This window comes from Oratosquilla oratoria, chromosome 8 (assembly GCF_046742065.1).
Source record: "Oratosquilla oratoria isolate Oo_2021 chromosome 8, ASM4674206v1, whole genome shotgun sequence".
Taxonomy (NCBI): Eukaryota; Metazoa; Arthropoda; class Malacostraca; order Stomatopoda; family Squillidae; genus Oratosquilla; species Oratosquilla oratoria.
Window position 1 is genome coordinate 7500392 of NC_134784.1, and position 16655 is coordinate 7517046.

The window sequence follows — 16655 nt, forward strand, 5'->3', positions numbered from 1 at the left end:
TTTATGAATTGTTTTTGCCCATGCCACTTTTTTGTCCAACTTGTTCCAGATGTCTATTACTCTGTGGGGAAAGCTGTTCTTTTTCAGGTCCCTTCTATAACTGTCTTTCTTGATTTTCTTTCCGTGTCCTCTTGTATTTCTACTATCCCATTTTATTAGATCCTCTCTATCAATAGTTTCTATGCCTTTCATGATTCTATAAATAGTTATCAAGTCTCCTCTCTCTCTTCTTTGTTCTAATGTCTGTAGTTCAAGTTTTGTTAGTCTCTCTTCATATGATAGTTCTGAGAGTGTTGGTGCTAGTTTTGTAATTGCTCTTTGTATTCTTTCAAGTTTTGTTATACATTTTTTTGTACTTGGTGACCACATCATTGCTGCATATTCCAATTTTGGTCTTATCAAGGTAACTAGTATTTTCTTCACCATTTCTTCATCCAGGTATGTAAAAGCCACTTTGATTGTTCTTATTAAATTATAAGTTTCTCCAAAAATTTTGTTTATATGTTTCTCAGGGGACATATTATTCATAATAATGACTCCCAGGTCCTTCTCATTTTCTACTTTTTTTATTTCTTCTCCCAATTTATATGATCCCACTATTCTTTTTTTGCTTCTTCCAAATTCCATTATACTACACTTCTTGATATTGAATTCCATCTCCCACTTCCTACTCCATTCCCATACTTTACTGAGATCATTCTTTAGCAACTCACAATCTTCTTCAGTGTTCACTTTTTTCAACAATTTTGCATCATCCGCAAAGAAGCTCATATAACTTTCAATTCCTTCATCCATATCATTAATATATATACCAAATATTATTGAGGCCAAAACTGTTCCTTGTGGAACACCACTTATCACTTCATCCCAATTAGAGTGTTTGTCTTATCACCACTCTCATTTTTCTTGCATGCAAAAAGTCTTCCATCCACTTCAGTAGTTTGTCCTGTATTCCTCCTGCAGTTTCTAATTTCTTAAGTGACTTCTTATGTGGCACCTTATCAGAAGTTTTTTTCAGGTCTAGAAATGCACAATCAGCCCATCCATCTCTTTCTTGTATTACATCTGTTAGCCTTGAACAGAAACACGTTAAGTTTGTCACGCATGATCGTCCTTGTCTAAACTCAAAATTGTCTTTGATTTAGTACGTTGTTTTTTTCCAAATGCTTTACCCATCTAGTTTTGATAATTCTTTCACCAATTTTAGCTATCATACTTGTAAGAGAGACTGGTCTATATTTAGTAGGGTCTTTTTTGTTTCCCCCTTTATATATAGGTACTCTATTTGCTCTTTTCCAATCTTCTGGAACTTTTCCCTCTTTCAATGAACTGTTTATTAGTCTATGTACTTTGTTAGTTCATTCCTGCATTCTTTTAAAATCCAGTTTGCCATTTCATCTGGTCCATGCGATTTTCTGACATCGAGATTACTCAAGTGTTTCATTATTTCATTTCTTGATACTTCTATCTCTTTCATAAGGGGGAACTCTCTCCTCCCATTCGATATCTCTAGGTTGTATGTTCTCCCTTGTAAACACCGATTTAAAATGCTTATTCATAATTTCTGCCATTTCTATTTCCTCTGTGTATTCAACTCCTCCCTGTCGTAGTTTCTCTAATTCTTGTTTGCTTTTCAGTCTGTTGTTTACAAATCTGTGAAATAATTTTGGTTGATCTTTACATTTTTCTTTGACATCTTTTTCGTATTTCATCTTTTCTTCTCTGCGCACTTGTACATATTCATTTCTATAACTAGTATATATATTTTCCATTTTTCAGGTTTTTTTCTTTTTTCCATTTTATCCAAGATTTATCCCTTTTGCCTTTTAACTCTCTACATCTTTTGTTGTAACAGCACTTTACATATCCTTTTTCTTGCTTTTGTCTTGGCACATACCGTATATACTCGTCTATAGGTCGAAATCTTAAGGATTTTTTTTTAGGCCAAAACCTAGGGGTCGACCTATACACAAGTAATAATCTTGTTAGGTTGAAATCCAGACATGACAAGAAAGGCTAGGAAGAACTCTTACCTTTTCTTTAGGTTCAGAAATCAAAATATTTACCTACTAAATACTACCAGTAAACAATGGGTACATAAAATACACGGTACGTACTAAAACATTTAAAATTCCTTCTAGATACGGTAATCCCATACTGTGGTTTTACCTGTTTGTTAAATTTCTTAACACAGGTGAGCTTATTATATCATGTATACTATTACAGTACCCATAATTGTTTAAAAAAATAATGAAATGCTGTGATATTCTCAATTTTTTTTTTTTTTTTTTTTTTTATAGTTTAGTTTCGACCATGGGCGCAATATAGCAATAGAAAATTAATCATTAATTTTATAAATTAAAATGTATCAACGTAATATGCAATTTTGTGGGCGGAAGTGAAAATGAAAAATACCTTGCCACAAGCATAGGATCGGAACGCCATCTTGTCTGTCAATTGACGGCCTCGGTGCTTCCGACAGTACCTCGCCAGGTACATTTTCTTGAAGGAATGTTATGGAGCGGAGATACATGCATTCCTTCAAGCTGCAAGAACTTTGTATAGCCAGCAAGCTAAGTGGTTGAAAAGCCCGCCAACTTCTCATTTCTTCGTCGTCGGCATGTATCATAACAAATATGACGTACTATTCGTCCGACACGACTTCATTACTTACGAAATGTTTTAGCATCTTTCTTGTTTTTTTTATTTCCGATCACAAAATTGCATATTACGTTGATACATTATAATCTACAAAATTAATAATCAATTTTTATTGCTTTATTGCCCCCTTGGTCGAAACTAAAAATTTACCCAAATTTAGCTTTCTACATGGTATATGTTATTGTTACCATTACCAAAACAATGCATGGATCTCACCATCACGAAAACAAACTGTTCAGTATTGCCAACTTGTTACTGTTACAGTGACACATGGTATAATCCTAAATATTTTAACTGAAATCCACCAAAATCGTTTTCCTTGATGTCGTCATCTTCACCACCAAACAGCTCCTCCCACTCACTTCTGTGTCGAGTATCGTCATACGAATCAACCTCATCAGCCATAGGAACATCAACATCATCTTTCTCCTCCACATTATCATTAGCCTGATCATCCGCACAGTTGAGATTACAAGACTAACTCTGAGTGTTGGTTAAATTTTTTTTCTAACGAAACACGCCTAGCCAGTTTATTCCGAATACCGTACTTGGTAATCTACCGTACTTGGCAATCTGTTCAAGTTTTTCACTCCGCTGAAATGGCAATTTCAGTGAAACTTATTAAATATTAAAATCAGTGAACTTGAAAAAACATAAACCAGAATACATCAGAATTAATGAAGTGAAAAAACCATAATAATCAATTGCTATACCAGGCAAGCCATGCTACTTCAAAGCATTAAGGCAGTGGAATGCTCACAGCACCAAAAACAAAAACAAACCACTCGACCTATACATGAGGTATATGGAAAATTCCAGATTTTTTGCCAAAAATGGGGGGTCGACCTATACACGAGATCGCCTATAGATGAGTATATACGGTACTTTTCCACTCCTTTATAAATTTTTGTCAAAATACTCCATTTCTCTTCTACTGTTGTTTCCTCCTTGTGTATTCTTTCCCAGTCAGCTTTTTGAAAGAATTCCTTCATTTTGTCAAAGTTTGTTTTTTCATACATCATTCTTCCCTTTCTATATTGTTCATTTTTTTTCATGTATTTTTCCTTGATTAGTTCCAGTTCAACCAATATGTGGTCACTTTTACTTATTGGTGTTTTATATTCGATCTTGTCCACTATTTCAGGTTCTGATGTGATTATTAGGTCCAGTCTCAATGGTTCTTCCTCATTTCTATACCTAGTATTCTCTTGTATCCATTGCATCATTGCATGTTCAATAATTATATCAAGTACTGTAATACATTTTCCCATAGGTCGTCTCCACCCTGCACTGTCATCTCTTCCCAGCAGATTTCTTTACAATTAAAGTCGCCCATTATAATTATTCGTCCTCTACCATTATCTTACTTAGTGATATCCTGGTGTCTTCTAACATATTTTTGTGTTCTCTTCCCACAAAGCCATTTTAGTAGGGACATAATTTACTACAAACTTCCTGCTCTTCTTATCCTTGTCCTCCACTTCCATCGTAATCATCACTACACTATTCTTTCCATATGTGACATTCCTCACATTTATATCCTTCTTAGCCAGGAACATAACTCCACTCCCTTGTTTTACCTCTCTGTTTCTAATCCAACAATTATATGCTCCATGTCCTACACTGTTGGGTGATAGTGGACCTTTCAATTATGTCTCTACAATTCCCATTATGTCCGGTTCTTTTTCCTTCAGGTAATCATTCAGTTCGTTCAAGCCTGTTATTAATCCATCTATATTTGTGCAAGACACTTTTAATTTTCTGCTCCTTCCATCGTGTTTTGTTTTCCTTCCGTTTTTCTCTGCTATGCATTTCCTCACTTTCATATTCACTATCCAATAGAATTTATCTTTTTCTGTCTCTCTTGTCTCGTTTTTTCCTTAGCTTCTAGTCTTTTTGCTTTCTCATCCTCTCTTTCCTCTTTATTCATTTCTCTTTTTATCCATACCTTTTTATGTCACTCACTGTCTGCTAGTTTCCCTGTTTTTGCAAAGATATTCTCTGCTGTCGTTTGTGATCTGAATTTAACCTTAATTGGTCTGGTCTTATCTGTATTACATTTCCCGAGCCTATATATTTCTTCAATTTGTTTTCCTATTTCAGGTTCATCTTCTTGAACTACTTCTAATATACTATTTACTTTTTCCTTTTCCTCCTTTATTCTTGTAGTCCTACTTAGATTATACTTCTCTTCCATCCCTAATATAATTATATACTGCTTTTTATCTGCTAAGTCTCTTACTATATTCTCCTTCTCCCTCATCACTTTAATAACTGTGTCTTCAGTTTGTTCTTTCATCTGATGTGTCACTATATCATTAAATATAATTTTGTTCTCTTTGATTTTCATCCAACCCTGTGCTTCTTTTGCTATGGACTCTTTATTGTCTTTACTATTCCTCTTTAATTCCTCATTCTCATCTTTTACTTCTTTTAACTGTCTTTTTAATTCTTCTATTTCTTTAGTTAGGTTTTTGTTCACCTTCTCTAGTTCTTCCAATTTTTCAACTCTGTGCAATCCGTGTAAGTTGACCTTGTTATATATAAATTGTTTGCTAGATTGTGGTAGAGGATAGCATAAAAAACTTTACTAATCTAATGTTATGAGAAGTATTCTATGATGTGGCCTATCTGAATTGATCTCAGCTAAAAATATTTGCATGAGGTTTATCAGAAGAGTGTGGATTGCAGTGGCCCAAAACTGTGTTGTGATTCAACAAGGGAAATATGTGGTGTGATGAGTTGAAGTATGAGGCATTCAATGACTTTGGAGGGGGAGCAGAGAAGTGTGATTGGGTAGTGCAATGTTGGGATTGTTGGGTCTTTATTGGGTTTTGAGATGTTGGGTATAGTGTTGTGTGAATAGCTGTATTTTGCAATGTTTGTGAGTGTGTGTATATCTTGTGGTCCAATGTGTTTTGTCTGACTGTCTATGAAGGGTATATAGTCTGAGTCTGTGGGAAAGTCCTAAAGTTGAATAGTGGATCAGTCATTAGGGTGAGAAATGAGATGGCTTGTCTATGCAAAATGATTTATGAGTGTGTTTGCTTGTTGTCTGTTTGAGGGTAAATTATTTGTTTTTGTGGTTATTGCTGCATGAGAGCATGTTGTGTAACTGTTGGATAGTGAAATGGTGTTGAGTGTTTTATACAATTTGTTGGTGTTTGTTTTGTGATCAAGTGTATTACAAAATTTTGCCAATTTTGTGTTTTCTGTTCATGTATTTTATTGGTAATCACAGTGTTTAGTGCTTGTATCTAATCTGTTATGTTTTGGGTATTGTGGGGGTATTGTGTTTAAGTGCATCTCATTGTCTGGTGAGGCCTTGAATTTCTGGTGTAAAGTTGGGGTTGTGTGATTTTCTGTTGCTTCTAGGGATGTCTGTGTTTTGTATGATTGTATTAAAAGTGCACAGCATTGTTTATGTTTGTGATTGGTGTACTGTTAAGTGTCTCAAAATGTTGTTCTGTCTCTTCAGTAAAAGCTTCCCAGTTTGCTCTCTTGTAATTGGTGTATGTGTCTGTGGCCAACTGGGGTGCATCTTGTTTTGGTGGTGATGATGATTGGAAGGTGGTCAGATCCCTTGGATCTGACCACTCTCCATGAGGTTGTTGGGGTTAGGCAGGGGAGCAGAGGGTGATATCAGGAGAGGAGGGGGTGTAGAGGGCTTGGTGTGGGATATGTGTATGATTATGTGTGTTGTTCATGATGGTTAGTGAGTCAAGTTGAGTCTGCATATCAAGCCCTCTGTCTGTGTCAAGGTTGTCAATGGAACAGGCCAATGACTTGGCATTGAAGTCACTGCCCATGATGAGGTTAGGGATTGTGGCTAGTTGATTAAGTTGAGGCCTGAAGGTGTTTGGAGCTGTGGCGGACAATTAGGGGTGGGGGAATGTATATGTTAATTTTTGTCAGTGTTGATTTGTTGCCTGTGCAGATTAGAATAGATTGGATTTCTGTAGTGTTATCTGTGGTAGGAAGGATGATTTTGGTTGTGGCATTTGTGTCCACAAAAGAGATGGATTGGTGGATCAGGGTGATGAGTCCACCGCCATTGCCATCAGTCCAGTCTTGTCTAATGGTGGCAAAATTGTGAAATGATGGTGTTTTGTGTGAGTGTCTTAGTTTTGTTTCTTGTATGATGGCAATGTGTATGTTGTGTTGTTTGAGGAAGTGTTTGAGTTCGTGTTTTTTTTTGTGTTGATGCCATTGATGTGTTGTAATATGTTGATGTTGTGTATTCTGTATGTGTTTTATGTTGCCTTCTGAGGATGGGGTATTGATGGGGAAGGTATATGATCTGGGTTAGAGGGAGGGAGAGGTGTGATTGGGGACAAAGGAGGGAGATGAAGTGAGGTTATTGGAGGGCAGGTAGAATATGTCCAAGTGTTTGTGTATTTGTGTCTGCAAGTGTTGTACAAGTGAAGTGGGCCCAGATTTTGCATATGTTGCATTGAACTGAGCCCTTTGTCTGTCTGCTTGAGGTGATAGATTTGGAGCATGTTGGGCATGTGTATTTTGTGGTGAGCCCAGGATTGCTCTGTACATTTCTAGCTAATAGTAGAAGAGGAGGGGTGAGTAATAGAAAAACACTCCTCAGTGCATGTTGTAAAAGGACTGTACTCGCCCAGGCAACCAAAGCCCCTCCTGGGGATAGGTGCCACTTGCATAGAGCCGGTGGCTGGGGACATTTGCTGCAGTTTGGCCTTCAACTCTTGGGGTCGGGGGGTGGTCCCATGATGAAGACACTGCCGCACCAGGACCTGGAAGATGTGTTCTCTGTGGTGGTTGCATCTGAGGCAGTTTGAAACTGGCCAGCCCTATTCAGTGTTGGCAGAGAATATGCCTGGCCACATATTCAAGCTGTTCCAGATGCAACCACTACACAGAGGACACAGAACATCTCGCACTACAATGCCCCATACTAACAATGATGAATGTAGGATTTGATTGGTTTTAGGTGATTTGTAGGGTGTTGTTCACAGTATTTTTATCATATTTTTAGCATTGCTGATTGGAGGACTGGTAGTGGAGGTATCAAAAGGAGTGGATGTCATTTTTTGAGGCACCTTGTCAGTTCATTCATGACTGGTGATGTTAACATAAGATGGCACCTAGCAGAAGGATACAGATATAAAGTGGGTGGAGACCTGGATGATCCATGAATGGAGTTTATGGACCAGTGGGTGGCTAGACTTTAGGATAGGAATTGTTTATAAGGCACTTTGTGAACCTGATATGATTATATAGGATGTAGGAGGGAGTTGTGGGTAACATGTATGGCAGCAAGGATACCAGAGTCCAGTGGTGAACATTGAATCTAGATTTTGTTTCATTTGGGAACAGAGCTGCATAACCTACTCTGCAGTTGAGAATGGTGGGAACCATTGGTGTTTATACTGATGTCTGTTGAATAAGTAGATAGGTGGGAGAGAAATTGTAAGATGATCTTTTGGTCTTCCCTTTTATTTTTTTTCTTTCTTTGGGCATTGTTACCGGAAGGACTTTGTTTACAATTACCAGGGTACATTTGCAGGTCTGCCATTCTTTTGCCATATGGCTGGGCATTATGCAGGTATTTGTCAAATTATATTATTGGTGGGTGGAAATTGGGTTGATTCTTGATGTAATAGATATTTCAGTGATGTGAGGGTAGGTGGGTGTCTAGGGGAGTTTGTTTACTGTTTCTGTGCAAGTATTTTAGTGGGCTGCTGTGAAAAGCACCTGTCCTTAGGCAAAGGGTTATGGGATGTAAAAAGTTCTAGTACTTGAAGACCTGTGGATGTGGTAGAAGAGAAGGCTTGACATTCGTAGTTAACTTTGTTCTGTGCAAAGGCCTCGTACAGGTTATACTCATCATCTGTCTGTTCCCTGACTTGTAAGGGATAGTACTTAGGTGATACCAAACTCAGAGGCAGGATGCTTTTAGTTTAAGGTAGTCCAGATGAGTTTACTGTTGAAGATCAGGCCCAGAAATCAGATATGTTCTACCCAGTCTGGGGTATTGGCTGCATGTTACTGTGGGATTGAAAGCTGCTCAGTAGCATGGAGCTGATACTTTAGGGTCTAAATGGGGTGCCCCTATGGAACAAAGCCACACATAATTTTGTCTTTGATAGAGGAAATCTTAATTCATAGAGAAATTATGCTACTTTATTATACTTTGACTGTCCTCCACTCTTAATACTGTCCTGTACCACTTACCTGAATATTCATTTCCTTTTTCACTGAACCCTGTGGTAAGGGAGAAAGAACACTACCATCAAGTGTTCCACTTGAGTCATAAAAGGTGACAAAAATGGGATGAAGATAGGACTAGGCATCCTACTTTCTCTAGCCCCCAAAGGAGACAAAAAAAAAAAAAAAAAAAAGGCAGAAGAGGGTCTGGGAAGATTTTTCCAACCAGGACCCTGAGGTTTGGGTCTTTTAATGTGTGTGGATGTGGCACAGATGAAAGTAAAAGGGAAGAGATAGGGAGTATGTTTGTGAGAAAAAAGATGAATGTGTTGGCATCCAGTGAAACTAAGTTGAAAGGGGGGGGGTGAGTTCAAGTTTGGGAGTGTAGTTGGGAAGGTGTCAGGAGTGAAGAGAGGAGGGAAAGAAGGGGTGGCTATACTAGAGTGAAGAGATAGGGAAGCATGTGGTGGAGTGGAAGGTGAAACTGGAGAAGGGAGATGTGGGCCTTTGTAAGTGCATATGGGCCTGGTAGTGAGAAGAGTGTAGAGGAAAAGAAGGCTTTTTGGATAGATTTAAATGAGTGCACAGAGGGTTTATGGAGAAATGTCAGTGTTGTTGTCTTGGGAGATCTTGATGCTAGGGTAAGAGACAAACCAAGAGGAGTGTTTGGGAAGTGTGAAGTTCCAAGAAAAAATTGTAGTGCAGAGATGATGGTGGAAATGTGTCTTAAAAGAGAGTTGATGATAGCAAATACAGTGATTAGGAAGAAAGGCAAGTATAAGTACACATGGGAGAGGGTGGTGGATGAAAGGGTGGTAGATAGGGCTTTGATGAACTATATAGTTGGTAATCTGGAGAAGAGTAGGAATTTTGGATGTACATGTTCTAAGGGGAGAGAGTGGGGGGAAGATAAGTTGAGAGTGGAGTGATGGAGAAAGACGAAAAGGACAGAAGGTAGGTAGTCACTGAGAGTAAACTGCTTAAATGAGAAAGAAAAGGAGTACAAGAAGCTGAGAGAAGAGTGGGAGGGAGTGAAGGATAGAGTAGAACTAGGAGTGGAGGAGGAATGAGGATGTTTCAAGGAAGGAGTCACAAGGTGTGCAAAGATGGTGTGTGGAACAAGGAAGGAGGAAAAAGGAAGGATAGTGATAGGATGATGAAACAAAGAAGGATGTAGAAGAGAAATGAGCATTCACATATTAGTTACAAAATAGGATGAGAGAATCATATGAGAGGTACAAAGAAAAGAGAAGTAAAGCATATGATAAAGGAGGCAAAGAGAAGGGCAGATGTGAAATAGGGTAAGAGTAGGACAGAATTTTTTTAAAGTAATAAAAAATGTTTTGGAAGGAAATTAATCACTTTGGTATAATGATGCCAATGTATACCTAGTTTTATTATACAGGAAGGGAGCTATGCTTATAGTGACCCGTCTTTATATCTTTCAGCATCAAGTTTGTTCTTGAATTCTTGAATGATATTTGCACACACTGTTGCCTTATCTAATTTATTCCAGATATTCACCACTCTGTATGCAGAACTATTCTTTTTTGGATCTCTTCTATAATTATCCTATTTGAATTTCTTTTCTTGTCTTGTTTTTCTCTTGTGTCTATCTAGGACTTCCATTCCTTTCATGATTCCATAGTCAGTAGATCTCTTTCTCTTCTTTGTTCCAGAGTTGGTACGAGTAGTTCCAATTTGGACACTCTTTGTTTGTATGTCAATTTGGAGTGTTGGTGCCATCTTTGTAATTGCTCTTTGTATTCTTTCTAATTTATATTCTTTTTAGTACTGGGTGTCCATAGTGTTGCAGCATACTCCAATTCTGGTCCTATTAGTGTAACTAATATTTTCTTGATCGTTTCTTCCAAATAGTCAAAAGCCACTTTCATCAACCTTAGTAAGGAAGGTTTCTCCAACTATTTTACTGATGTTCGTCTGGTGATATGTCTGCTGATAATTACTCCTAGGTCCCTTTCTATGCTCACTTTTTTTACTTCAATTTTATAATCCTTCGATATTCTATTTTTACTTTTCCAAACTCCATTATACTACATTTCTTGATTTTAAAGTTCACTTCCCACTTTTGACTCCTTTTCCAGATTTTATCTAAGTCTTTCTGTAGTGATTACAATCTTCCTCTGTACTTTTCTTAGTATTTTTGCATCCTCTACGAAGTTCATATAACATTCCACACCTTCATCTGTGTCATTTATATGTATATGACAAACATAATTGGAGCCAATACCGAACCTTGCAGGACACCACTTTTCATTTCTTCCCAGGTTGAGTATTTGTTTCTAATTACTACCCTCATTTTTCCTCCAGTCAAGAAGTCTTCCATCCATTCCAATAATTTTCCTTTTAAGACCACCTATTGATTCCATGTTGTATTAGTTTTTTGTGGTACTTCATCAAATGCTTTTTTTAGATCTAGAAAAGCACAGTGCCCATCCATCCCTCTCCTGTATTATTTCTATTTGTCTCGAGTAGAAGCAAATCAAGTTTGTGGTACAGGATCTTCCTTGTCTAAATCCAAATTGTTTTGGATTCAGTAATTTTTTTCTTCCAGATGTTTGACCCATCTACTTCTGATACATACATACATTTACCAAAGGCTTTTTCCCCTACACAGGGGGTAGCCAAAAAGAAAAAGGCATAGAAACCACTCCCACCCATTCCATTTCCTATATATCCCCTCCCCTCCACCCTCCCTCTTATCTTGGCACCTCCTATATATATTGGTACAATATTTGCATATTTCGTCCTGTGGTAACTTTCCTTCTTTGAGTATTTAATTATCTTTTATATTTTGTCTGTCAACTCATCTATACATTCTTTTAATATCCAGTCTGCAGTAGACGTCATGAGGTGCGAGTGGGTACATGAGGATGCCAGTGTTGGCGTCTTCATTACATATATTTTTTGTAGTTGTACATGAGTTACCCCGGATTCTATGAACTGGTTTGATAATGTTTTCTGTGCTTATTTACTCAGAGTTAAAGGAAACGAGTAATACAGCAGTGTCTTTATATTTCATAATGCGAGCAGTGTGATGCATCGTACATATGGCAGCAAATGCTGCACGTGTGAATTTGAATTGTACTGAAGTGGTTAAAAGAGGAAGAGAACCAAGTAGAGAAGAAAAGGTAAAAGGTGCAGATGGAGAGATGATAATGGAAGACATGGCAGTAAAAGGAAGATAGGCAGAGTATTTTAGGGAGTTGCTAAATGTGAAGGAGGATATGGAGGGAAAGATAGCTGCAGGGGGAAGTTCTAAGAAAATGACAGTGATGAATGAGGAAAATGGAGGAAAAATAAGGAAAGATGAGGTGAAAGCATTATTAAAATGATGAGAGGAAGGCACTTGGGTTAGATGGGTGTCATGTGGAGTGTCTATAAAAGGGTGGTACAGTGATGATGGACTGGCTGGTGAGGTTGTTTAATGTTTGTCTACAAGAGGGTAGAGTGCTGACTGGAAGAGTGCCTATATAGTTCCGCTTTACATGGGAAAAGGGAATGTGTGCAAGTATAGTTTCAGAGGGATCAGTTTGTTGAGTGTAGTTGGAAGGTTTATGGGAGGGTTTTGATTGAGAGGATTAGAAGAGGAATGGAGGGAGTAATTGATGAGGAAGTGTGGTTTTAGGACAGGTAGGGGTGCATGGGATCAGATTTTTATGGTAAGACAGATATGTGAGAAAGCTTTAGGAAAAGGCAAGGATGTTTTTTTGGTATTTATGGATTTAGAAAATTATTATGACAGGGAAGACAGGAAGGCACTATGAGAGGTATTGCAGATACGTAGGATAGGAGGAAAGCTGTTAAGAGCAGTCAAGAGTTTTTACGAGAGTAGTAGAGCCTGTGTTAGAATTAGATATGGAATGTGTGGTTTGAGGTAAAGGTGACTTTGCCAGGGATGTGTTATGTCACCTTGGCTGTTCAGTTTATACATGGATGAGGTGGTGTGAGATGTAAACACAAGGGTAATGGGCTGGGAATTGGAGATGGTTAAAAAAAAAAAAATTAGGAAAATGGAAGATAAACCAGTTGTTGTTTGCTGATAACACTGTCCTTGTAGCAGGATCAGAGGAGGGATTGAGGAAATTAGTGATGGAATTTGGGAAGGTGGCCAAAATCAGCAGGTGACTGATTTGGCCCAAACTTGGCCCAGAGGGAGAGAGTTGGACACAGTGGAAGGCAAGGTAGACATGAGGAGCATTGACCCAAGGGGATGGCCATGGCACCTATCCAAATTTGGGGTATGTGTGAACTTTTCTCACATTTTTTGCTTTTGGGCCTCTGGTGCCCATACTGTTGGCCTAAGCGGTGTCAAACTGGCCCCCCTTGACCTGTGGGTGAGAGGGGTAAATAGGAGGTGACCAAAATGATCTCTAAAAATCTGTGAGGGACCGGATTTTGGCCAAAACTGGCGGGTGACCAATTTAGCCCAGAGGGAGAGAGTCGGCCACAGTGGATGGCAAGGTAGATGTGAGGAGCCTAGGACCTAGGGTGTAGCTGTGGTGGCCCTCCATATTTAGGGAGAGGGGAGGGGCTTTTTCTCGTCTTTCACTTTTGGGCCTCTGGCACCCATATTGTTGGCCTGAGTGGTGTCCAAGTGGAGCCCATAGGAGACCTGGCCACCCCCTCAAACTGTGGGTGAGATGCAGTGTAAGATGATGTGCCCTGTGTCTTCAAGTGGCCCAAATCAGACTCGATAGGTTTAACACATTGAAAATTGATACGTTTCCTCCGGCTGAATAGAATTGCATGGCAGCAGCCAGAGTGTCTAAATTATATAAAGTAAGTTTACCATATTTTTCAATATTGGTTCAACAGAAAAGAGATGAATAGATATTCTTGGGGTTAATGAATGAAACTAAAACGAATATGCAAAAATCCTTTTGGTAAACTACATATAATGTCTAAAACAAACAATCTGGATAAATTTTTATCCTTGACTTTTTCTTGCAGGAGATCTGGAGCCCGAGTATCAGGCCACCACCACTGTGTTGGCCCATAAATCACTAATACAAAGAAACAACATTGTTGTTTGAATTATGAATGTTGGGCAGTGCAAGATTACATGTTATGTATCTTTTGTGGTGACTCCCTCTGGAGTATATTATGCCTGCTACCTTGTCAACCATGCATTAGTATTAAGTGGTGGGTGGTAACCTGAATATAGGCGGGCTTGTGTGGCTCTTATGTTTCTTGGGAATATATTTTTAAAGATGGGTGCCTCTTAGTAGAAGACCTGTTACAGTGAGATGAAAAGCCCTCCCCCCCCGAGAGAGTACCCTAATGCAGAAGATATACTCACGCCAAATGTATAATATCAATGTCCTCACCTCCACATGGAGGTATTGTTTCAAGAGGCCAGTAACTCATCCTTAAACAAAACCAAGATCACTCGGCACACTTTCACTACACAATCTATATTTCATTAACAGTAATCCAACCAAAATAACTTTAGGTGGGGATGTTTTCCATGAAAATATAAACTTTTCCTTCCACTGTAGTTTAGTGTCGTGAATCTTAATGTTATTTTATTCTTATTGCTGCGTTGCCCTTGACCTGAGCAGTGTGGCAGAGTACTGGCCACTTTACAAATATAAAAAAAGGCAATAAAAGAAATAACTGTTGCTTGCAGAACATTCAGAAGTAAGCTTAATTTTTTCATCATGTTAATTCAAACTATCTAGAAATTTACTGTCTATCGATTACTGATCTTTAAAATAAAGCACTGTCAACTATTCAAACTCTGACACCTAACTGGCTGTATTGGAATATATGTGCATCCTTATTGGGCTGATACATGAACTTGACCTAACCTGGCATCAAAGTATGAATGAGCAATTCGTTACCATAATATCAATCATGAATAGACTAAGTCTTAAGTCACCTTTGGTATCATTTAAAATATTGAGTGTCTGAGTTGCCCTCAGAAGGCACATTCTGGGTCAGAATTCATGTCCTTACTGCATATTATGTTAATACAAAAAATAAATTTCACAGTATTGATCTGGCAAAACAATTATTTACATTATATTCAATAATGTAATATATCTTGTTCATAATCAAAACAATTCCCACTTACTGACTGCAGATGCACAGGAATTCTAGACCCTGACTATACTAGTTTCTACCAAGTCAGCATCTCGGCAACTGTGGCAAAAATGTGCGTATCAGCAAAGTTTGAGTAATAATAATAAATATTATTGTCTCTAATTCCACTAATGGTAATCCCACAGCCCTCTATTGGCTGGCAATGGTCTTTGGGTCCTTCCAGAGATCTCTTTAGCAAGAAATATAGGACTGCTGTCAGTGTTGTATAAGTATAGGAGTTTCTGTCATCAGCTTATAGCAGTACCAGAAGGGGAGCAGTTGGCTTGTCTCTTTTTAAGAAAAGGTGGAGGAAATATAGGTACAATAAACACAGATCTTGGATTCAATCTTGAGACCAAGTGAACCTCCAGATGGAAGTGGTGTTGATGGATTTTCAAAATGGGTAGGAGGAAGATTCTCTCTAACATCCATCTTGCAGGACCATCAACAGATGCCCATCACTGTTTCCTCCAATTTAAAAATGGGCATATGAACATTCGACAATGGATGAAAGCATTGTGAAATCTTAATAATACCCAACTTATAAGTTACAATTTGACTTTTTGGATTTGCTTCAATGCTCTTCACTAATAATATTATACATGTCTGGGTCCCTAATTCAAGAAAATTCAGGCCAATTCCTGTTTTCCCTACCAAATGGAACTTGAGAATTGTCATAATTACTGCTGGCTGGCCATGAAAAATCCATGCTAATTGGTATCACAGTGCATGAATTATTCAAATACATGAATTTAAGAAACATGATGAAATTTAATAAAAATTAATGTTAAAAATTTCTAAGAAACATTTTGTAACTATTTCACAGAACAATACACCCATAAGTATAAGACAGTATTTAATAATGATAAATATTCAATTCCCCACTGATCTGCATACCAACCATACCACAAATGATTACAAACTGCATAACTTTCGTGCATTACATCAGAGATGTAAGCTATTGTTTAAATAAATGAACATTTGTTCTTCATTTTTTTGTCACTATTCTCCAATACTATTTTTATCTTTGTTCCATTTTTTATATTTACTGTATTTTGTATCTTCACAAAAACATGAATTAGTGAGCAGCATTGTAAAGAGTTACTCTTATCAGTATGCACTGATTTACAGAAAAAGATCAGAGAAACAAATTTTCATGGTCAACCAGTACTACAAAACTCTAGAATTTTTTTTTTCTCACAAGAAATTAATTTGTTTATATGTCCTTCACACTGCAATGTATTTTAGATTTCCCTTTGGGTAAAATCTTACTAGCTATTAAAGAGGTAATGGGCAGCCTCCAGGTGGGTCCACTGGTCACTTGGGGAAGATATATTGTGTTGTTGTTTAAGGATTGTTAGTGAGGGGTACTGTACTATGAGAGTTTCTGTCTTCTGTGTGGTAACTGCACCTGACACCATTTTGAATCTATGGACAAGCCTATTCTGTGTTGGTAAGATTTCAATCATGAAAGTGTGGTTTTTACCTGATGTGGGAGGATTTATTTATTCTATTTATTTATTTATTCATTTTTTGTGGGGCTGATGTCTGGGGGGACTTTAATGGAGTATTGATTTTGATCCGTCTTGAAAGGCTTGTTTAGCAATCTGAGTGTGTGTGCACTTATGTGTGGATGCTTTGTGTGCTACAGGTGGTACATTATAAATGTTTGAGTAGAAGGCTGCTGTTGTTTTTTTTCCATCCTGTTG